The 24965-nt window shown below is 38.7% G+C and overlaps 1 long non-coding RNA gene across 1 annotated transcript in view; it reads left to right on the forward strand.

Moving 5' to 3' along the window:
- LOC123332809 overlaps positions 1-24965 on the forward strand; it is a 78334-nt gene that overhangs the window by 338 nt on the left and 53031 nt on the right. The window lies entirely within an intron of this gene.

Genomic DNA, 24965 nt, shown 5'->3' on the forward strand with positions numbered 1-24965 from the left:
ATAAGGCTTAACAGAAAAGTACCTACTTTAGGATTCTATTTATATGACAGTCTAGGACAGATAAAACTGTGCTCTGGTAGAACAAAAAAGTAAGACAGTGTTTATGGGTGATGGGTGGGAATAAATTGGGATGGGGCATGAGGGAACTTTCTTTAGATATGGTAATGTTTCTATCTTGACAGTGTTTTGAATTGCTCGGTTACATACTATTTGTCAAAGCTTATTGACTGATATTTAAGATGTATTCATTTTGTTATGTGTAAATTTTACCTCCAAAGATATAAATAACTAGACACCAAAAAATAATGTGTTAGCATATCATATATTTGATATTAAGGAATTGCTAAACTTAACATTTTGTTTCAGCTTTTTCTGCATAACAACCACAAGTATCAGTGGCACACAGTAACAGGCATCCCCTTCCTGATCACATCTCTGTGAGTTGTCTGAGGTAGCTGTGCTTCAGGCTGTAAATTTACAATTGTTGGGATGGCTCCAAGCTTTGGGTAGGGTTCAAAATTTCACCACAGGTTTCTTATCCTCCATGAACCAGTGGTTATCAGTGACATGTTCTTCTTATTCAAAAAACTAGAACATGTGAGGAGAAGCCCAAATATGCAAGACTATTTCAATATTGGTTTGACTTATGTCCACTAACATCTCTTTGATGAAAATAATTCACATAGCCAAACTGAAATTCAAGGAGTGGGGAAATACATGAGGCCAAGGCAAGTGTATGGATGAATAGTTCTAATAAGGAGATGTACATGAGGAGTTATAACTACAATTGGACCTACCAAGGTGAATTATGCTGCAATCCATGGGGTTGCAAAGACTCAGACATGACTGAGTGACTGAACTGAACTGGACATGAATTATAAGATTATGACATGGCGTTATAGATACTCTAAGAGGTTTAGTCTTGGAGATACATACTGAAATATTTATGAGTTTAGTGATATGATGTCTGGAATTTGCCTATAATCTGAAGTGGGAGAAGTAACTGGAGGTATAAAGAAAAAATATGTCAGTGATTGAAGCTAGGTGTATGAGTACAATGGGGTTCATTATGTCATTCTTTCTACTTCTGTCTATGTTTGAACTTTTCCATATAAATGTTTAAAAAATAGGCCAAAGGAAATTATGTGCTAACTTTTTCCTTTTATATATGAGGAAACTAAGATCCTGGGAGGGTTTGTTACTTGTTCTGTAATGAGACAATTAGTGATTAGCAGAATGGAGCTAGGGCCCCAGCCAATCCTTTCTATATAACGTGGCTTTTAGTCATTTATCTGGTAATTCCTTAAATATTTATTTAACACTTGTCTCTGTATAATGTGTTACAGATAAGAAGTAAGGATTTCTCTTCTCTCAAACACCCAGTCTAGTGAGTCAATATGCATTTAAACAGAATGCGGTGATGGGGGTGCTAAAATGCTACAGTGGCAGAATACACAGAACTCACGAAAATGTAGGAAAAGGCATCCCTAAATCTGTTTGAGGAAATTAGAAAAGTCCTCATAGATGAGGTAAGGTCTAGACTGAGACTTGCAGGACTAGTTTGATAAGCCAGAGATTGCACGATAGGTGGTGGAAGCAACACGTGCAAAGGTGTTGAGGTGTAAGAGCACACGGCATTTGGGCACTTTGGGGAAATTCTACGTGACTCAATGTAATTAGAAGTTGACTGCAGTGTGTGTGTGTATTGAAGTGTTCTGGAAAGAGAAGGTAGGAGAGATGAAGTAGGCTTACAAGCTATGCAAAAAGTTGAGATTTAATTCTGTGGGTTAGTGTTACCTTGCTTAATTATAAGACACCACCCCCTCTCCCCGCCACTGCCCCAGTGCTCTCATTAAAATACAGGCCCCTAAGTCCTGACTGTGATCTAATGACTCAGAATCTTTGAGAGACTAGTTTGGAAAACAGGGTTATGGGAGCTACTGAAGAATTTTAAGCCAAGGAATGAGGTGATCAGATCTGCATGTTAGAAGGACCACCCTGGCAGCAGCATAGAGGTTAGACAGGTGAAATGTAGGTACACAAAGCTAGAGTCAGAAAGAGAGTTAAATGGCTACTGCAAGAGCCCATGGAAGGTGTGATGAGAGCAACAACAGTGATCGAGCAGAGAGCATGTTAAGGAGCTGGGAGTGGTAGGTTCCAACAAACAACTGCCTCTAGAGAGGAGGAGAGGAGGATTCTTCTTTAAATGTCTACCTGGCTGAGGTAGTAGGTTAACATTACTGTTCACTTGTAGACAGGAGAGTTCAGGATAAATCATGAGTCTGCTTTGGGTCTTGGACAGCTTATTATGAGACATACAAAAAGGGTCCAGAGTGCAGGTTAGAGCTCAAAAGAAAAATCAATTAGTGATAGAGGTTTAGAAAACGTCAATATGAAAGTTTAAAGTATAGGTATGTATTCAGATAGATCATGCAGTTTGAGAATTAAAGAAGTCAGAGCCCAGGAAAGCAGCAGCATTTCAGAGACAGACAGAAACAGGGCCTAGATGAAAGGTTAGGTGAAGAGAGTTAATGTTAAGGAAATCAGGCAGAAGAAGGCGGGCAAATTAGGCAGGAATGAGGATGGAGATAGGCTCACTGGGTTTGGGAAAACAGAGGTGATTGCTGACCTTTGCCTAGCAGTGTCTGTGGAATGTTGAAAGTCAAGATTGTGGATTTGGATTGAGTACTTAGTGGGAAGAATGAATTTACCTAGAATGAATGTAGGTAAATTTTCTAGAAGATTTGACAGTGATACTCCTTTATTTTTTTATTTTTTTTTTTTTTTTAGTGCTAAATAATATTTTATTTTATTTTATTTATTTATTTATTTTTAATTTTATTTTATTTTTAAACTTTACATAACTGTATTAGATTTGCCAAATATCAAAATGAATCCGCCACAGGTTTACATGTGTTCCCCATCCTGAACCCTCCTCCCTCCTCCCTCCCCATTCCATCCCTCTGGGTCGTCCCAGTGCACCAGCCCCAAGCATCCAGTATCGTGCATCGAACCTGGACTGGCAACTCATTTCATACATGATATTTTACATGTTTCAATGCCATTCTCCCAAATCTTCCCACCCTCTCCCTCTCCCACAGAGTCCATAAGACTGATACTCCTTTAATTTGAGTAGAAAATAGGCATTTTGGGGCAAGAGAGGTGCAGAATTAAGTACTTTGCTATTTCTTTCTCTGGTAAGACATGTGCTTCTTGACAGGTGTGAAATATTGGAAATAACTGATATGAATACTTTGTTGTCCTTTTGTTAAAAATTCATTAGCTAGTCATTCATTGTTAATTTATGGCATAGATTTAATAACTTTGAGTAAATTTTTATGAAAATGTCCAGATGTGACTACAGTATATTTGAAAGAATGCATATGAATTTGATTCATTGAGCAATTAGGTACCTTCGATGAGTATCTCTTCTTGATTTGGTGACATTTATAAATGTTTGTGTGCATCAACAGAGTTACTTTCAGGTATGACTGTGTCAATTTTAAAACTAATGACATATTTGAAATTCATCAGATCTTTCCCAACTTTTCAAAATAAAAACTTGGAGGATATTTGATTGACGGCTAAATGTAAAATTTGAGACAAGTTGTCAGGAAAACCATACGTTAATCGTTAATTTTTTTCCTCAAAGATTTGATTTTTTTCCTTCAATAGCTCTTAGGGTCTGAGACAAGCTTTTAGAACACATATCTCTTTAACTAGAAATACTGTTCTCTATGTTATGTTTGTAACATAACTCAAGCCCTCTTTTTTTTTTTTTAACTGCATGTTTGATTACATACTGCATTCTATTTTAGCTAAATTTAGGGCATGTTTCTTCAATCTCATGTGACTTTAAGCAAGATTGAAAAAGGCAAATTTGTTATTAAATTCTGTGCAAAAACTTGTTGACACCACCACCTCCGCCTTTCTCTCCCATATTCGTCTGTGAATTTGAGAACATACTTAGGCTGACAAGAATCAGAATCAGTAAATGAAATGCAGATGAGTTTTAGCTGTGCTGTTGTCAAGACTTTAGTTTGGGTAAAGGTAAGCTTTTAGGTAAGGGCATGGAGAACTTGACCCTAAATGAAATCTGATGGTCTTGGATGAGAAACTAGAGAATGCTATTGCTCTGGTAGCTACTGCTACAGTTGAAATGGGTTGGTAAGGCCAGAAAGGTGGTGGTGAGGGGAGGGAAGCAACAAAGAATGGGTCTAGGATGGAGTGTTAATAAAATAAATGAAAGTTTCTATTTTCTACAGTATGGAAAATGGAGTCATCTATCAGATCAGATCAGATCGGATCAGTTGCTCAGTCGTGTCCGACTCTTTGCAAACCCATGAATCGCAGCACGCCAGGCTTCCCTGTCCATCACCAACTCCCGGAGTTCACTGAGACTCACGTCCATCGAGTCAGTGATGCCATCCAGCCATCTCATCCTCTGTCGTCCCCTTCTCCTCTTGCCCCCAATCCCTCCCAGCATCAGAGTCTTTTCCAATGAGTCAACTCTTCAATGAGGTGGCCAAAGTACTGGAGTTTCAGCTTTAGCATCATTCCTTCCAAGGAAATCCCAGGGCTGATCTCCTTCAGAATGGACTGGTTGGATCTCCTTGGAGTCCAAGGGACTCTCAAGAGTCTTCTCCAACACCACAGCTCAAAAGAATCAATTCTTCGGTGCTTAGCCTTCTTCACAGTCCAACTCTCACATCCATACATGACCACAGGAAAAACCATAGCCTTGACTAGACAAACCTTTGTTGGCAAAGTAATGTCTCTGCTTTTGAATATGCTATCTAGGTTGGTCATAACTTTCCTTCCAAGGAGTAAGCGTCTTTTAATTTCATGGCTGCAGTCACTATCTGTAGTGATTTTGGAGCCCATAAAAATAAAGTCTGACACTGTTTCCACTGTTTCCCCATCTATTTCCCATGAAGTGGTGGGACCAGATGTCATGATCTTCGTTTTCTGAATGTTGAGCTTTAAGCCAACTTTTTCACTCTCCGCTTTCAACTTTCATCAAGAGGCTTTTGAGTTCCTCCTCACTTTCTGCCATAAGGGTGGTGTCATCTGCATATCTTAGGTTATTGATATTTCTCCGGGCAATCTTGATTCCAGCTTGTGTTTCTTCCAGTCCAGCGTTTCTCATGATGTACTCTGCATGTAAGTTAAATAAACAGGGTGACAATATACAGCCTGACGAACTCCTTTTCCTATTTGGAACCAGTCTGTTGTTCCATGTCCAGTTCTAACTGTTGCTTCCTGACCTGCATACAGATTTCTCAAGAGGCAGGTCAGGTGGTCTGGCATTCCCATCTCTTTCAGAATTTTCCACAGTTTATTGTGATCCACACAGTCAAAGGCTTTGGCATAGTCAATAAAGCAGAAATAGATGTTTTTCTGGAACTCTCTTGCTTTTTTGATGATCCAGCGGATGTTGGCAATTTGATCTCTGGTTCCTCTGCCTTTTCTAAAACCAGCTTGAACATCTGGAATTTCACGGTTCACATATTGCTGAAGCCTGGCTTGGATAATTTTGAGCATTACTTTACTAGCGTGTGAGATGAGTGCAATTGTGCAGTAGTTTGAGCATTCTTTGGCATTGCTTTTCTTTGGGATAGGAATGAAAACTGAGCTTTTCCAGTCTTTTGGCCACTACTGAGTTTTCCAAATTTTTGGCATATTGAGTGCATCACTTTCATAGCATCATCTTTCAGGATTTGGAATAGCTCAATTGGAATTCCATCACCTCCACTAGCTTTTTTCATAGTGATGCTTCCTAAGGCCCACTTGACTTCACATTCCAGGATGTCTGGCTCTGGGTCAGTGATCACACCATCATGATTATCTGGGTCATGAAGATCTTTTTTGTACAGTTCTTCTGTGTATTCTTGCCATCTCTTCTTAATATCTTCTGCTTATGTTAGGTCCATACCATTTCTGTCCTTTATCGAGCTCATCTTTGCATGAAATGTTCCTTTGGAGTCATCTATACATATCTACAAATAAATGATAAAAAAGGAGAAACATTTTCTCAAATGAATAGTTAAGCTGATAAGAAAAAACAAAAAACAGAGGGCCCTAAGTCACATACAAAAAAATGTGACACTAGACTGCTAAGTAGACACTAAATCTATGTGCCCAAAGGACATTAGCAGATCTTGGTAACCAAAAGTTTTGTCTTTTATGAGGACTACAGAGATAGAGAGTGGGCCTTGGGCTGAACGGTTAAAAGTTGAAATGAAGACCCTTTAGAGTAATGTGGGGATCCTTGAAGAGCTCATTGAGTGTTCAGTTCAGTTCAGTTCAGTTGCTCAGTCCTGTCCAACTCTTTGCAACCCCATGAATCGCAGCACGCCAGGCCTCCTTGTCCATCACCAACTCCCAGAGTTCACCCAGACTCACGTCCATCGAGTCAGTGATGCCATCCAGCCATCTCATCCTCTGCTGTCCCCTTCTCCTCCTGCCCCCAATCCCTCCCAACATCAGATCTTTTCCAATGAGTCAACTCTTTGCATGAGGTGGCCAAAGTACTGGAGTTTCAGCTTTAGCATCATTCCTTCCAAAGAAATCCCAGGGCTGATCTCCTTCAGAATGGACTGGTTGAATCTCCTTGCAGTCCAAGGGACTCTCAAGAGTCTTCTCTAACACCACAGTTCAAAAGCATCAATTCTTCGGCGCTCAGCCTTCTTCACAGTCCAACTCTCACATCCATACATGACCACAGGAAAAACCATAGCCTTGACTAGGCGGACCTTTGTTGGCAAAGTAACATCTCTGCTTTTGAATGTGCTATCTAGGTTGGTCATAACCTTCCTTCCAAGGAGTAAGTGTCTTTTAAATTCATAGCTGCAGTCACCATCTGCAGTGATTTTGGAGCCCAAAATAGTAAAGTCTGACACTGTTTCCACTGTTTCCCCATCTATTTCCCATGAAGTGATGGGACCAGATGCCATGATCTTCGTTTTCTGAATGTTGAGCTTTAAGCCAACTTTTCACTCTCCACTTTCACTTTCATCAAGAGGCTTTTGAGTTCCTCTTCACTTTCTGCCATAAGGGTGGTGCCATCTGCATATCAGGGTTATTGATATTTCTCCCAGCAATCTTGATTCCAGCTAGTGTTTCTTCCAGTCCAGCGTTTCTCATGATGTACTCTGCATAGAAGTTAAATAAGCAGGGTGACAATATACAGCCTTGACGATGTACTCTGCATAGAAGTTAAATAAGCAGGGTGACAATATACAGCCTTGACGTACTCCTTTTCCTATTTGGAACCAGTCTGTTTTTCCATGTCCAGTTCTAACTGTTGCTTCCTGACCTGCATACAGATTTCTCAAGAGGCAGGTCAGGTGGTCTGGTATTCCCATCTCTTTCAGAATTTTCCACAGTTTATTGTGATCCACGCAGTCAAAGGCTTTGGCATAGTCAATAAAGCAGAAATAGATAGTTTTCTGGAACTCCCTTGCTTTTTCCATGATCCAGCGGATGTTGGCAATTTGATCTCTGTTTCCTCTGCCTTTTCTAAAACCAGCTTGAGCATCAGGAAGTTCATGGTTCACATATTGCTGAAGCCTGGCTTGAAGAATTTTGAGCATTACTAGCGTGTGAGATGAGTGCAATTGAGTGTAGCAGTGGGTTTGAACATATCTGCTGGCAAAGACAGGTGACAGTTAGTCTGTCCTGGTCAGGGATCTGCCTCATTCCACTGACATGATCTTTACATTGCTGTTAAGCCATGACATTAATTTAAAGAGGTCCTCAGTTTCAGTGCCCTTATACATCTTGGGAAAACAAACATAAATCTTTTTTGAATATTTGAACCTTTAACTCAGAATGGCAAAAACTACTCCAGATAAAGCCCTATCAGCAAAATTGACAAACAAAAATTATAAAACACAAATGGAAACAAGCTATGATGAACAAAGTCAACAGAATCAATGACTATCAGTAGTAGACACCCAAGATTTCAGATACTAGAATTATTAAAGAATGTTATATATATATATGCAGAAAATGTTGATAGAAATAGAAACTAGAGTTAGAAACACAGAACAAATCAAGATATTATAAAAACCAAATGTCACCAAATAATAATAGGCATATTTGGAAGAAAAAATAAATATATGTAGGTATAAATGAAAAATTAATACCAAAATGAAAAATTCAATGGAGAGATTAAACAGCAAATAGGTTAAAGGTAAAGAGAAAATTGGTGATCTGGAAATTGCTTCTGAATAAATGACTCATAGTAATGCACAGAGAGGGAAAAAGGCTAGAAAAATGACAAAGGATTAGAGATGAAGAAGAGAAGAGAAGGTCCAAACAAAATTTAGAGTGAAAGAATAGAGAGAATAGAGGAGGGGTAATATTCAAAGAGGTAATGGTTGAGAGCTTTTTAAGAATCGATGAAAGATACAGATCTTCAAATTCGGGGAGGTAAATGGACTCTTAACAGAGTAAATACAAATATAGATCACCAGAGATGAAGAACTACTTGAAATAATTTAGAGAGATAGAATAAAATATATATAAAGAGTAATTAGACTGAAATCAGACATTTGAATTGCAAGAACAGAAACAGATCTGTTACAGTAATTAGATCAGAAACAGTAATTAGATCTTGAAAACTCTGATAGTTCAAACTTAGTCCAAGCTTAATTATCATTAACAGATTGAACATATATGTTTTGGGCAAAGAAAAATTGAGCATTTACTACCAACATATATTCACCAAAGGGACATTTATAGGATATATGGCAAATTTCAGGAAGACAGAAACTGAACCTGCCATAAAGGACAGAAATGCAAAATGGAATAAGGAACAAGTAGGTAAATCACAGGAGTAAATGTAACAAAATATATTGTCTGGAAAAAATAAACCCAACTACCTCTATATTAGTGACCAGTTGTGAAATTTAAAAAAACAAGTTAGAATTAAAATATGAAGTATAATAAAATGCAAGATAAAAAGGAATGATCAGAGTGAAAGTATTATGTGAAATATTGTTTGAGAAGAGGAACCTAAAATGATTAACTTTAGATTCTGTTATATAAGATGCATATTTAGATTTTAAGTTAACTGCTAAGATAATAGAAATTTATAATACAATGTCAATCAAAATCAGGCTCAAGATGAGGGGGAAAACAGCATATAAAAACAGGCTGAATAAAAACTGTAAGATAGATGAGAAAATCAAACTTCTTAATCATAAAAATGTAATGAGACAGACTTTTTTTAACAGTTCATAAGAACCATATGAAAAAAAAGACTGAATAATATATACCCACAATTAAAAAAAATAGAATTACAAAAAGGTAATTCAACAATAAAACTGGGAGAATTTGAGACATATGTTTTAAATATTAGTAGGTAAAACAGAAAAAAGTTGTAAGGGTATATTTATAGACAATTTGAAAAAATATAAATGAGGAACTTGATCTAATAAACACATATAAAACAATTGAGGAATAAATGTTTCTAATCACGTAGAAAATACTTTATGAAAATTGATCCTACACTTGGCCACAAGACATGTTGCAACAAATTTTGGAAAACTGGCATCATATTTAATTCAAGATTGTTTCTGACATTACTAATTTAAGTAGCTCTATGTGTCAAAAATTTAACAGCCCACCTCAACAAGTAAACCTTGGGGAAAAAGAACAAATGAAAATGGCAATTAGAATATTCTTAGAACTCAATGAGAAAAAAATGCATGCCCAACCTGTTCAGTTCAGTCACTCAGTCGTGTCCGACTCTTTGTGACCCCATGAATTGCAGCCCTCCAGGCCTCCCTGTATATCACCAACTCCCAGAGTTTAGTGAAACTCATGTCCATCGAGGCGGTGATGCCATCCAGCCATCTCATCCTCTGTCGTCCCCTTCTCCTCCTGCCCCCAATACCTCCCAGCATCAGGGTCTTTTCCAAAGAGTCAACTCTTCACAGGAGGTGGCCAAAGTTTTGGAGTTTCAGCTTTAGCATCAGTACTTCCAATGAACACCCAGGATTGATCTCCTTTAGAATGGACTGGTTGGATCTCCTTGCAGTCCAAGGGACTCTCAAGAGTCTTCTCCAACACCACAGTTCAAAAGCATCAATTCTTCAGTGCTCAGCTTTCTTCACAGTCCCACTCTCACATCCATACATGACTACTGGAAAAAACCATAATCTTGACTAGATGGACCTTTGTTGGCAAAGTAATGTCTCTGCTTTTCAATATGCTATCTAGGTTAGAGATAACTTTCCGTCCAAGGAGTAAGCGTCTTTTAATTTCATGGCTGCAGTCACCATCTGAAGTCATTTTGGAGCCCCCCAAAATAAAGTCTGACACTGTTTCCACTGTTTCCCCATCTATTTCCAATGAAGTGATGGGACTAGATGCCATGATCTTCGTTTCTGAATGTTGAGCTTTAAGCCAACTTTTTCACTTTCCACTTTCACTTTCATCAAGAGGCTCTTTAGTTCCTCTTCACTTTCTGCCATAAGGGTGGTGTCATCTGCATATCTGACCTAATTGATATTTCTTCTGGCAATCTTGATTCCAGCTTGTGCTTCCTCCAGCCCAGCGTTTCTCATGATGTACTCTGCATATAAGTTAAATATGCAGGGTGACAATATACAGTCTGACAAACTCCTTTTCCTATTTGGAACCAGTCTGTTGTTCCATGTCCAGTTCTAACTGTTGCTTCCTGACCTGCATACAGATTTCTCAAGAGGCAGGTCAGGTGGTCTGGTATTCCCATCTCTTTCAGAATTTTCCACAGTTTATTGTGATCCACACAGTCAAAGGCTTTGGCATAGTCAATAACACAGAAATAGATGTTTTTCTGGAAATCTCTTGCTTTTTTGATGATCCAGCAGATGTTGGCAATTTGATCTCTGGTTTCTCTGCCTTTTCTAAATTCAGCTTGAACATCTGGAAGTTCACGGTTCATGTATTGCTGAAGCCTGGCTTGGAGAATTTTGAGCACTGAGCACTTTACTAGCATGTGAGATAAGTCCAGTTGTACAATAGGTTGAGCATTCTTTGGCATTTCTTTTCTTTGGGATTGGAATGAAAACTGACCTTTTCCAGTCCTGTGGCCACTGCTGAGTTTTCCAAATTTGCTAGCACATTGAGTGCAGCACTTTCACAGCATCATCTTCCAGGATTTGAAATAGCTCAACTGGAATTCCATCACCTCCACTATCTTTGTTCGTAGTGATGTTTTCTAAGGCCAACTTGACTTCACATTCCAAATGTCTGGCTCTAGTTGAGTGATCACACCATCGTGATTATCTGGGTCATGAAGATTTTTTTTGTACAGTTCTTCTGTGTATTCTTGCCACCTCTTCTTAATATCTTCTGCGTCTATTAGGTCCCTACCATTTCTGTCTTTTATTGAGCCCATCTTTGCATGAATATTCCCTTGGTATGTCTGTTTTCTTGAAGAGATCGCTAGTCTTTCCCATTCTGTTGTTTTTCTCTATTTCTTTGCACTGATTGCTGAGGAAGGCTTTCTTATCTCTCCTTACTATTCTTTGGAACTCTGCATTCAGATGCTTATATCTTTCCTTTTCACCTTTGCTTTTGGCTTCTCTTCTTTTCACAGCTATTTGTAAGGCCTCCTCAGACAGCCATTTTGCTTTTTTGCATTTCTTTTCCATGGTGATGGTCTTGCTCCTTGTCTCCTGTACAATGTCACGAACCTCCGTCCATAGTTCATCAGGCACTCTATCTATCAGATCTAGTCCCTTAAATCTATTTCTCACTTCCACTGTATAATCATAAGGGATATATTTTAGGTCATACCTGAATGGTCTAGTGGTTTTCCCTACTTTCTTCAATTTAAGTCTGAATTTGGCAATAAGGAGTTCATGATCTGAGCCACAGTCAGCTCCTGGTCTTGTTTTTGCTGACTGTATAGAGCTTCTCCATCTTTGGCTGCAAAGAATATAATCAATCTGATTTCTGTGTTGACCATCTGGTGATGTCCATGTGTAGAGTCTTCTCTTGTGTTGTTGGAAGAGGGTGTTTGCTATGACCAGTGCATTCTCTTGGCAAAAGTCTATTAGCCTTTGCCCTGCTTCATTCTGTATTCCAAGGCCAAATTTACCTGTTACTCCAGGTGTTTCTTGACTTCCTACTTTTGCGTTCCAGTCCCTTATAATGAAAAGGACATCTTTTTTGGGTGTTAGTTCTAAAAGGTTTTGTAGGTCTTCACAGAACCGTTCAACTTTAGCTTCTTCAGCGTTACTGTTTGTGGCATAGACTTGGATTACCATGACATTGAATGGTTTGCCTTGGAAATGAACAGAGTTTATTCTGTCATTTTTGAGATTGCATCCAAGTACTGCATTTAGGACTCTTGTTGACCATGATGGCTACTCCATTTCTTTTAAGGGATTCCTGCCCACAATAGTAGATATATGGTCATCTGTGTTAAATTCAGCCATTCCAGTCCATTTTAGTTCACTGATTCCTAGAATGTCAATGTTCAATCTTGCCATCTCCTGTTTGACCACTTCCAATTTGCCTTGATTCATGGACCTAACATTCCAGGTTCCTATGCAATATTGCTCTTTACAGCATCAGACCTTGCTTCTATCACCAGTCAAATCTACAACTGGGTATTGTTTTTGCTTTGGCTCCATCCCTTCATTATTTCTGGAGTTATTTCTCCACTGATCTCAAGTAGCATATTGGGCACTTACCGACCTGGTGAATTTCTCTTTCAGTATCCTATCATTTTGCCTTTTCATACTGTTCATGGAGTTCTCAAGGCAAGAATACTGAGTGGTTTGCCATTCCCTTCTCCAGTGGACCACATTCTGTCAGACCTCTCCACCATGACCCGCCTGTCTTGGGTGGCCTCAGGGGCATGGCTTAGTTTCTTTGAGTTAGACAAGGCTGTGGTCCGTGTGATCAGATTGACTAGTTTTCTTGATTATGGTTTCAGTGTGTCTGCCCTCTGATGCCCTCTTGCAACACCTACCGTCTTACTTGGGTTTCACTTCCCTTGGATGTGGGATATCTCTTCATGGCTGCTCGAGCAAAGCGCAGCCGCTGCTCCTTACCTTGGACAAAGGGTATCTCCTCAAGGCCACCCCTCCTGACCGTGAACGTGGAATAGCTCCTCTCACCCCTCTTGCACCCCAGTAGCTGCTGTGCCTTGAACGTGGGATTGCTCTTCGAGGCCGCCGCCCCAACCTCGGACATGGGGTAGCTCCTCTTGGCCACGTTTCTGTAGGGTACATCAAATTACTACACTGAAGGAAACAAACTCATTTAGGAAAAAAGAAATGCTAAAAATTAGTGACATATAGATGCAACCTAATAAATGAGATAAAGAATAACAAAATTATAACAAAGAAAGATGAATGAAATAATAAAAGCAGAAATTAATTTTAGAAGATATGATAGGTAAAATCAATAAATCAACAGAGTCAATTTTTGGAAAATCTAGGATAGCTCTGGCAAGACTGAAAGAAATGAGAGATAAGCAATGGTAAGGACAAAAAGGAAAAACTAGCATAAAAAATTTCAAGTAATTACTAATATGCTTAAAATTTTTATGCTGGTGTTCTGAAATTTTAGATGAAATGGTCCCATCAGTTTAGATCAGTTGCACAGTTGTGTCCAACTCTTTGTGACCCCACTGACTGCAGCACACCAGGCTTTCCTGTCTATTACCAACTCCCAGAGCTTGCTCAAACTCATGTCCATTGAGTCTGTGATCCCATCCAATCATCATCCTCTGTCGTCCCCTTCTCTTCCCACCTTCAATCTTTCCCAGCATCAGGGTCTTTTCCAATGAGACTGTTCTTTGCATCAGGTGGTCAAAGTATTGGAGTTTCAGCTTCAGTATCAGTCCTTCCAGTGAATATTCAGGACTGATTTCCTTTAGGATTGACTGGTTCGATCTTCTTGCAGTCCAAGGCACTCTCAAGAGTCTTTGCCAACACCACAGTTCTAAAGCATCAATTCTTTGGAGCTCAGCTTTCTTTATAGTCCAACTCTCACATCCATACATGATTACTGGAAAAACCATAACTTTGACTAGACAGACCTTTGTTGGCAAAGTAATGTCTCTGCTTTTTAGTATGCTGTCTAAATTGGTTATAGCTTTCTTCCAAAGAGCAAGTTTCTTTTAATTTCATGGCTGCAGTCACCATCTGCAGTGATTTTTGAGACCAAGAAATTAAAGTCTGTCACAGTTTCCATTATGTCCCCATCTATTTGCCATGGAGTGATGGGACTGGATGCCTTGATCTTAGTTTTTTGAATGTTGAGTTTTAAGCCAGCTTTTTCACTCTGCTATTTCACTTTCATCAAGAGGCTCTTTAGTTCTTCACTTTCTGCCATCAGGGTGGTGTCATCTGCATATTTGTGGTTATTGATATTTCTCCTGACAATCTTGATTCTGGCTTGAGCTTCATTCAGCCTAGCATTTCACATGATATAGGGCTTTCCTGGTGTCTCAGATGGTAAAGTGTTTGCCTGCAATGCAGAAGACCTGAGTTCGATCCCTGGGTCAGGAAGATCCCCTGGAGAAAGAAATGGCAACCCACTCCAGTACTCTTGCCTTGAAAATCCCATGGATGGAGGAAGCTGGTGGGCTACAGTCCATGGGGTTGCAAAGAGTTGGACAAACTGAGCAACTTCACTTTTACTTTCACTTTTTCACTATGCATATGTTAAATAAGCAGGGTGATAATATACAGCCTTGATGGACTCCTTTCCCAGTTTGGAAATGGTCTGCTGTTCCATGTCTGGTTCTAACTGTTGTTCTTGACCTGCATACAGATATCTCAGGAGGAAGGTAAGGTGGGCTGGTATTCCCATCTGTTGAAGAATTTTCCACAGTTTGTTGTGACCACACAGTCAAAGGCTTTGATGTAGTCAATAAAGCAGAAGTTTTTCTGGAACTCTCTTGCTTTTTTGATTATCCAGTGGATGTTGGCAATTTGATCTCTGGTTCCTCTGCCCTTTCTTAATCCAGCTTGAACATCTGGAATTTCTCAATTCACCTACTGCTGAAGCCTGGCTTGGAGAATTTTGACCATTACTTTGCTAGTGTGTGAGATGAGTGCAGTTGTGTGGTAGTTTGAACTTTTGGCATTGCCTTTCATTGGGATTGGAATGAAAACTAACCTTTTCAGTCCTGTGGCCACTGCTGAGTTTTCCAAATTTGCTGATATATTGAGCGCAGTACTTTCACAGTATCATGTTTTAGGATTTGAAATAGCTCAACTGGAATTCCATCACCTCCACTAGCTTTGTTCATAGTGATGCTTCCTAAGGCCCACTTGACTTCACATTCCAGGATGTCTGGCTCTAGGTGAGTGATCATAAAATTTTTATGCTAATGTTATGAAATTTTAGATAAAATGGCCCCATAGAAAACAGAATATTGAAGAAGTACCTGAATAAACATATAATCATTAATATGACTGAATCAGTTAATATACATAGTGGCACATACAAAAGCATATAGAAACTGAACAGTTTTAGGAATGAGCTCTCAGAATATTCATGAAACAGATAATTCCAAGCTTTTACAAATAATTCAAATAATGGAAACATAGGGAAACCTCCCCAACTCACTTTATATTTAAGCCTAATATGATCTTGAAAATCTAGAAGGTTACTCTGGAACCAATATGAAAATCAAATCTCTGTAGTGTAGATACTGAGAGACTCCTTCCTTCTTCTGATCAGGGTTTGGATGGCAGCAAAATATCCATCCTTTGAATGTGGACAGTATAAAATGCAGGAAGATTTAAGGTAAGGGTAAATAGACCACAGTGTCAGTATAAAGAGATTTTATTTTCTAAGCACCCAAATGGGCAAAAGAGATATTTTTTGACCTGATAAATAAGGAACAATTAGCAATAAAACTAGTCAATATATTATATGTTAAACTATTGACAATTTACCACTGAGTTGAGATAAGAGAGCCCCTGGGAAGAGGAAATTTACCTTTCGGGGTAACGTACTATGAATCAGTTTTCTTGACTCAGCACTATATGCATTTATCTTTAAAACCTTTAATAAGGGTTTGAAGTTGGTGTTGTCATAATTTTTCAGATTGAGGAAAGGAGGCTTTGAGTTGTAAACTAGTAACTAGTGGAGCCAGTTATCTTTGCTATAGGCTATTTCATAGAAAGGCCATGCTTGTTTCCTGACACCAAGTTGACTCTTAAGACAGGAGTATTTTCTAAGACAGATCAAGCTGTGTAATATGTGCTGATTTAACTAAGAGTAGCTTAGCTATTCTGTCCCTAAAATATAGTTAGAAGAGATTTTTAAATATACACTACACTATTCAGACAGAAAGCATATAGAAATGAGCATGCATTAACTAAAAAGTAGTAATAAAATGGACATTTAAAAAAGTACTACCAAAAATATGAAATAAATTATTTTTGGTTCCATGGAATGTATCTGAATGTCCCTCTTTTCCAAATCCCCCAACCCTGATTGAAGGAATCACTATGTAGATTTTTGTGCTGAATAGTCCCTTTAATTTAATAGCTTTGCCAATGTGGAGATATTCTCAATAAAACACTACTTATTTTTAGAATTATATGTGGTGCCTAATCTTGGATTTGCTCCTTATCTAGAGAAAAACAAACTTGAAAAAAACCTTTTTTGTGACAAGGAAAGCTTGAATGTGGAATGGCTATTTAGATAATAGTATTGTAAAGAACCCAACTGCCAATGCAGGAGACTCAAGAGACATGGTTTGATCCCTAGGTTGGGAAGATCCCCCGAGGAGGGCATGGCAACCCCCACCAATATTCTTGCATGGAGAATCTGGCAGGCTATGGTCCATAGGGTTGAAAAGGGTCAGACACAACTGAAGCAACTGACCACACATTATATCAATAATAAGTTTTCTGAGTCTGTTAAATGTACTGTGATTAAGTTATAGAAAATCCTTGATTTTTGGAAATATACACTCAAGTGTTCACAGATAGCACAATTAAATAAATGAAACATTGAGCACAAACCTAATTGCCTTCATAAGTTGAGGGCTCCCAAGAAAAGATGAATTGAGTAGAGTTACTCACTGGTATCTCCTGTCTGCGAGTTGACAAGACTATACTCTGGGGAAATTGATGAAGTACTAAATTTGTCCCTACAGGAATGGAGGAGGGGCAGTTAGGATTGGGGTTAGGGTTAGTTGGAGAGAGTTTGCAGAGGGTCAGGTTTCTTGCATAAACTTGTGCATTTTCTGTGCAGCACAGACCTGCCTGGTAAGATGGCAGTGGGTTGGAGGTTGGCTGGTGGTGCTGAAATTCAGCACATGCAATTTTCCCTAAGGAATGGATGCTGGGAGAGGTTCTTTGTAGCACCTTCACCTCATGGATGTGTTTGCTTCCCAAATTCCCCCACCTATAAGGGACTCATCTTTTCAGCCAGTTAATCTGCCTGAAGAAGATACCCTTTTCCATGAAATCTAGTTTCTTGCTGATGCAGCGCTGCTAGCATCTTTTTCATTCCCATATTTCCAGTAAGTTTCTCTTTATTTCAAGCCCTCCACTGTTCATTTCTGGATTCAATGACCTCTAGAGCTATAGGTCCCTGTGTCTTTTGAAGATGGTTTGGCACAAATCATGTTGGTTCTCAGCTTTCTCTAGTGCCAGCCTGGAAATAGGCTTGCTTGTCTTGGCTAACTATGGGATTACTGGACCACCTGATTTCCAGATCCAAAATTTGTTTGCTATATCTGCTTTCTTATTCTCTCTGTAGCTGAGGGTTTGTCTTTTTAAGAATTCCTTGAGTGAAGTTTTAATGGAGTTTCAGATGAAGCAAACTGAGATGCATATTTCAGCCCCTCATCTTAACAAGGAAGGCTCTGAGATCTCTATTAAAATATATGATCATTGGGTTTTTATTTTTCTTTAAAAACATATTTGTTCTAAAGGAAAAATTGTGAGGAGGCAGCCACTAGGTTAGTAATGCTCCAGGGATGAAGTGTTGGGTTAGAAGAAGCGCCCTCATATCTGTCTCCATGTTGACACTCAGCTGTAGTTTCTATGTCACTTGAGTTCCTGGTCTAGACCTAGGCAGGCCTAGAAGTACCCAGTGTGCTCCATTGCCTTTGGGTAGGAGGATCTAGAATGGGTTGGGTTATTCCAAACTTGGTGTATGTGGGCAGTGCCAAACTTAAACTCGAGCAAGAGAGCTCCTTGCCTTGGTCCCATGTCACACTCCCCTGCAGCCCTTCTCCGGCCATGTCTGTGGGATTGAGGCTCCGTCTGCATGCCTAGCAGTAGCCTGTGTCACCTACACTTCAGACCAGACCCCAGGATTTCCATCCTAAGTGGCCCCAAGCCTATATCATGGATTCGTGTGGTTCTCTTCCCTGGATGTCCCCTCCTGGGGGTGTTTCCCTCTGCTGGGTATGGATGGAGAAGTGGCCAAGAGAGAAGTGACGGTAGGGGATATGACTAATGCTTGAATATATGAGCTGCTGCTGCTGCTGCTGCTAAATCGCTTCAGTAGTGTCCGACTCTGTGTGACCCCATAGACGGCAGCCCACCAGGTTCCCCATCCCTGGGATTCTCCAGGCAAGAACACTGGAGTGGGTTGCTATTTCCTTCTCCAATGCATGAAAGTGTACAGTGAAAGTGAAGTCGCTCAGTCGTGTCTGACTCTTAGCAACCGCATGGACTGTAGCCTACCAGGCTCCTCTGTCCATGGGATTCTCCAGGCTAGAGCACTGGAGTGGGGTGCCATTGCCTTCTCTGTAATATATGAGCTAGGTGTCAGCAAATGATCATGTGAGACCTACTGCCATGCCAGACAGAGCTTGGGTGAGAAGACACGGAGGTAGACTAGGAACCAAGGGCCTAGGGTCATGCCATCATGTCCCAGGGTGGAATTCTAAGGAGACTGAGAATTCCTCATTGAAGCCTGACCTTCTAAGTTCTTCTTTGTTTTTAAATTTAATTAAAAAAAACTTTTAGTTTATATTGGAATATAGTTGATTAACAATGTTGGATAGATTTCAGCTGTACAGCAAAGTAATTTAGTTATACATAAACCTATCTCTATTGTTTTTCAAATTATATTCCCTTTTACGATAGGTTATTACAGAATATTGAGCAGAGTTCCCAGTGCTATCCAGTAGGTCCTTGTTGGCTATCTGTCTTAAATATAGCAGTGTGCATATGTCAGTCCCGAACTTCTAATATATTTCTCCGGATTTTATGTTTTGAAGGCGGAAGGGGAGAATCTATTGTACTAAACGGCTAGCTCTTACCTTGAATTTTAAGTTTTGTTTCTATTGTATATAGACCTCAGTTTGGCTCTGGACCCCTACAGGGGTGAGTGGGGCTGTATATGGGATAAGATGCTAGGCAAACCTGTGTCTGCAGAGATGATACATCCATCTTCCCACAATTAATTCCAAGAGACCTGTATCTGTGAAACTGCCCTTGTGCATCTTGGTTTGAGTTCCATTCCTCTTCTGAGAAGGAACATGCCTCTAACACTGAGTTGGGATTCTTGACAACCTGATTCTGATTGACCCCTCTCCTAGCAGCCTGGCTCCTATCTCCTCTCCCCTAGCTCTGGCTGGTTTACATTTACAGTCTTCCCTGGAATCAAAATGCTAGAACTTCACTAATTCTCATGACAGCAGCACAGCCATTTTGGTTGTTTCTGCAGTATGGATTATGGGTCAGGTACTGCCCCATATCCTTATACACACGATTTCTACTCCTTCACAGCAACCCTGGTGTGATATTTATTATACCTATAATAAATAGAGATTATTTATAGATAGGGAACCTGAGGCCCAGTGATGTGAGTTAACATATTCTGGGCTACACAGGAGGTAACTAGGAATTTGAACTCAAATATCTCTGACTCCAGAGTCTTTATGACACTGCTAGGAGACTTGAACTCTGCGTGACATCCACCAGCATGGATACCCCCAAAGAGTAGTGGCAGCCTCGACAGAGGCCTGACTCTGCTACTGGCTAAATGCACATTCAGCCTCTGGCCATTGTGCTTGGGAACCAATCTGACGCTAGAGTTAGACCGCTTACCCACTGTCTTGCCTTCTTGGTTGGTCTTTCTTCCCTTCTGACCCAAAGCTAAGCTTCTGTCATGTCTTTTAGTATCTACACATGATTCATTTGTTGGCTACAATTGAAAGTTACCTTCTGTTTGGGCCTGAAGTTCACCAAAGAAATGCAGTGATTTTCCAGGGAGCTCTGTTAAACTGCCAGCCAGAGAAGCACATCAGATGTACTGCATACACTAGAACTTGAAATCCAAAAAGACCCCTAAAGATCAGTTAAAATAAATCTGTTCCAAAAACCTACAAAACTTTGTACTAATTTCTTTAAAAAAAGAACTTACTACTATTTTTTTTTTTTTTTTTAATTTTATTTTATTTTTAAACTTTACATAACTGTATTAGATTTACTACTATTTCATAAACTTTTTACAGCCCATCTGCAGTTGTGAAACTCAGTGTCAGACTGAAAGCAAATGAGTTCAGCAGAGGTGAATGATGTCAGTTTACCCCTGAGAATTATTTATGATTCAATAAAAAGTTTAGCAGTCAAGATTAACCTAGCTGATTAGAAAATTATGTTAATGAAGGAAAAAGTCAGGGATTTGATAACTATTTGGGTCAATTGATTTTTCTTACATTAAAGATCTTAGGTAGAACTTCTGAAAGTGGCCAACCTGGCTTTTCTTTCTTTCTTTCTTTTTTTCAAACTGTTATACATTAGCTGTGGAAAAAGTGGAGAATGGGTCAAGACCAGAGCAATAAATTCATTCATGCCTTGCTAATTGTAAATCAAAGCTCTTATTTATTCCTTGCTTTCTTTCTTCATTGACTTATTCCCTAAACATATATTGAGCTGCTTTTTTTGTTCGTTTAGTAGGATTTCATATCATGATACATAATTCTCACAACTTCTTTATCTCACAACAACCTCAAACCCTAATTTAATATTTCTGTGCTAAGTCGCTTCAGTCATGTCCAACTCTTTGCAACCCCATGGACTGTAGCCCACCAGACTCCTCTGTTCATGGGATTCTCCAAGCAAGAATACTGGAGTGGGTTGCCATGCCCTTCTCCAGGGGATCTTCTTGACCCAGGGACAAACCTGTGTCTCCTATAGCTCCTGCATTGCGGGCAGATTCTTTACTGTTGAGCCACCAGGGAACCCAAATATCAAATCAAAATTCAAACCTATGGCTGATTCATGTTGATGTTTGGCAGAAACCAACACAATTTTGTAAAGCAGTTATCGGTCAATTAAAAAATAAATAGATTAAAAAAATAAAGATATTAATTCTAAGGCAAAAAAAAAAACAAAAAAAGAAAAAAAAGGAATTCAAACCTAGAGCTTCTGAGTCTAACTTCAGAATTCTTTTCCCCATAATATGGCAATTGGTTAGAGGTGACCACTAAGAAGACTTAATTAATTTATAGAAGATTTTAATTCACAAAATACAAGTTATTGTGTTTATTGTACTGATAGATTTTTTTAATTAAATTTACCAAAACTGAAATTTTTAGAAATGTTTGATATGTCAACATATCACCTTCCCAGGTAGTGTTAGTGGTAAAGAACCCTATTGGCAATGCAGGAGACATAAGAGACACCAGTTTCATTCCTGGGTTGGGAAGATCCCCCTGGAGAAGGGACTGGCAACCCACTCCAGTATTCTGGCCTGGAGAATTCCATGGACAGAGGAGTCTGGTGGGCTACAATCTGTGGGGTTGCAGAGACTAAGACATGACTGAAGTGACTTACCACAAATGTTAACAAGGGAAACCTGAATTTCCTAAAGAATTGTTAACAAAATAGTATTCTAGTTTAGTCTGTAAACTTCCATCAAAATGTATTCCTCAACTCAGTAGAAGAGATTATAACTTTATCATCTTGAAATGGTAAAAAAATTTTTTTTACACCTTTTTAACTCAAAGAACAGCTTTACTCTTTATTTTAATAATAATTGCACAAATAATGATCAACTTTTGCAATTAAAATCCTCATTTATCTAATCAAATACCTTAATCAATTTTCTTCAGAGCCATTAAACAACTTGAAAATTTGACTTTTATTTTAATAAAATTACTTTTATTGTGATAATGTCCAAGTACATTTTATAAGGACAAGGCAGATGTCAAATTTTATCAGATATAGCTTCTGTTATTGAGTTTTGCTTTTGTTTTTTTAAGTTATTATCTTGACCTAATTTAATATTGCAAGTTTAAAGGAAATTTTGACCCCCTAGAAATAGTAATATATTTTTTTCCTTGAACCAAACACCTGATTCTAAAGTTCCTAGTAAAAAACAACAATAGCCAGGAAAATGCCAAATAAGACACACAATGAGAAGGTACTAGCTCTATCAGATATTAAAATCTGTTATAATTTACAATAATTATAATAGCATAGTCCTGGAATATGAATGTTGCAGGAAGGGGAACCCCTTCCAGGGCCCAAAAGTGGGCTGTTGTCTAACATTTGGAAATGAATGTCCAAGGAGACACATGTGCTGACAAAGCAAGAGATTTTACTGGGAAAGGGCACCCAGATGGAGAGCAGTAGGGTAAGGGAACCCAGGAGAACAGCTCTGCCATGTGGCAGTCTCTGGTTTTATGATGATGGGATTAGTTTAGCCAGTCTAATTGGCAATTAGTCTTTAGCCAATCATTCTGACTCAGAATCCTTCCTGGTGGTGCAGGCCTTGTTCAGTGAAGATGGATGCCAGAGAGAAGGACTCCGGGAGGTGGTCGGACATAGGTGTCTCCTTTTGACCTTTCCTGAACTCTTCCATTTGATGGTGGCTTATGAGTTCCCTGTTCCTTACCAGGACATCCTGTTGTAAAACAACTAAGGCAAATGGTTACTATGGCACCTGGCCAGGGTGGGCAGTTTCAGTTAGTATGCTTCCCCTAACATGGATAGATCAATCAATAAGGGAAACACAAAATCCATAAACTCAAACTCATAAAATAGTATATAATACAAATGGCACTTAAAATTCTGGGGCAACTGATAAATAGTGCTGAAGTAGTCAATTCATAAAACAAATTCATATGACTCTTAAACATATGAAAAAATGACCAACCTCACTTACGATAAGAGAAATACATATTAAAACTGTTTGTTTGTTTTTTTTTTTTTTGCCTACAAACCTTGCAAACATGAAAATATTGGCAATGGTTTTGGAAATCAACACTCTCATACACTGGGGGAAGCATAACTTGGGGTAACTTCCATGGGCAATTTGTCCAAATTGATCAAAATTTGAGATGACCACACCCTTTGGCATAGCAATTCTATTTTTGATTTTTATTAGAATTGCATCTTTGGAACTTGTACAAGAACTTATTTATAGTTGCTATTTCCAGTAAAGAAGTGTAAATGGCTGGAGTCAATGAATAAATGAGATAATTTTTTTCTATATGTGTTTTGTCTTCTCAGTTTTATACCATATTCATACATTACCAATTCAAAAATAACATTTGAACCAAAAATGATTCTTCTGTTTATAGTTTTTAGTAAAATATTGATTTTTCCATGTAATATTTCAGTTTTACATTTTATTCCTATTTTTCCTATGAAGTCCTTTTTTTTTTTTTTTAGGTCATGTTTCGTTGTTTTCAAAATTCCAACAAATTTTACCAAGTGTAGTTTTGGCCATTGCCATTTTTGTTTTGTGATGGTTATTATTAACTGTGAATTGAGCTAAAAGGCTTTTTAGTTTATTTCTTGGTTAATCTGTAATAAAATTAAGAATAATTCCTCTCTTGTATGTTACTAACAGTCATTATCATTAGCAAAATAAAAGCAAAAAAAATAAAGAATATCTTCAGCTTCAAAATGGCGAGGTCAACATTTCCCATTGGAGTGAAAACTTGCCTTTTAAGATAGCCTTGAATGTTACTATGAAAGTCATCTAAATGATTCCCTTTCTTTTCAGAGACTTTTGCATAACAATTTTCCTTTATGTTCTGTGTATAAAAGGAAGTCTTGGCATAGATGAAGACAGCTCAGGAAGTAATATAATGAACAAACTATCACTTCCTTAATTAAGGTATATTGGTGCTTGCAAGCCTCAGAAATCTGGCAGCACCCACTGTCTCTGAATAAACCAGATTCTTAATGTAGTGGTCCAAGTAGGAGACTAATTTTAAGTCCCCACTTCAACCTCCAAGATGAGAGTGGTCTTTATTCCTAACATTTGACAAAAACATCAATGATTAGAAAGGTCAATATAAATAATCAAATAGAAATTTACAAAGATTAATTGAATTGGGCATTTCCCCCCAGTTTTTATAGATCTAATAATCGGAGTAGGATTGATATAATTCATTATGAACCAGGAAAATTAGGGAAATGGACCTACATAAAGAATTGTTTCATTTAGCAAGCGTTTATTGAGTGTCTACTTTATACCAGGCTTGGCCTATGTGCTCAGTCACTCAATCATGTCCAACTCTTTGGGACCCTATGGACTATAGCCTACCAGGCTCCTCTGTCCATGGAATTTTCCAAGCAACAATACAGGAGCCAGTTGCCATTTCCTAGCCCAGGGGATCTTCCCAACCCACGTCTCTGACTTCCCCTACATTGGCAAGCAGATTCGTTGCCCCTGCACCACCTGGGAAACAGGCATTGAATTTACAAACAAAATAAGACAAGTCTCTGCTCATCAGGGGACCCTGGCATTTATTTAATCCCTGCATTTTTCCTTTTGCATTGCCAGGTAGATGTACGAATGCATATGTGATTATTAGTTAGATCTTTCACGTAGAGCCCTAAGACAATTGAAGACTTGAGAGTTTCAGAGACCCGCTTAAAACTATTTTTTTTTTTTTTAACCCAGTAAATGGTAAAGTTCACTCTTTCAGGATACTCTGTATCCTGTCCCATTGAGATGTTAATTGATGGCTAATTGCTCTGCATTATCTATAAGCCGCTACAAACATT

This window comes from Bubalus bubalis, chromosome 3, assembly GCF_019923935.1.
Source record: "Bubalus bubalis isolate 160015118507 breed Murrah chromosome 3, NDDB_SH_1, whole genome shotgun sequence".
Taxonomy (NCBI): Eukaryota; Metazoa; Chordata; class Mammalia; order Artiodactyla; family Bovidae; genus Bubalus; species Bubalus bubalis.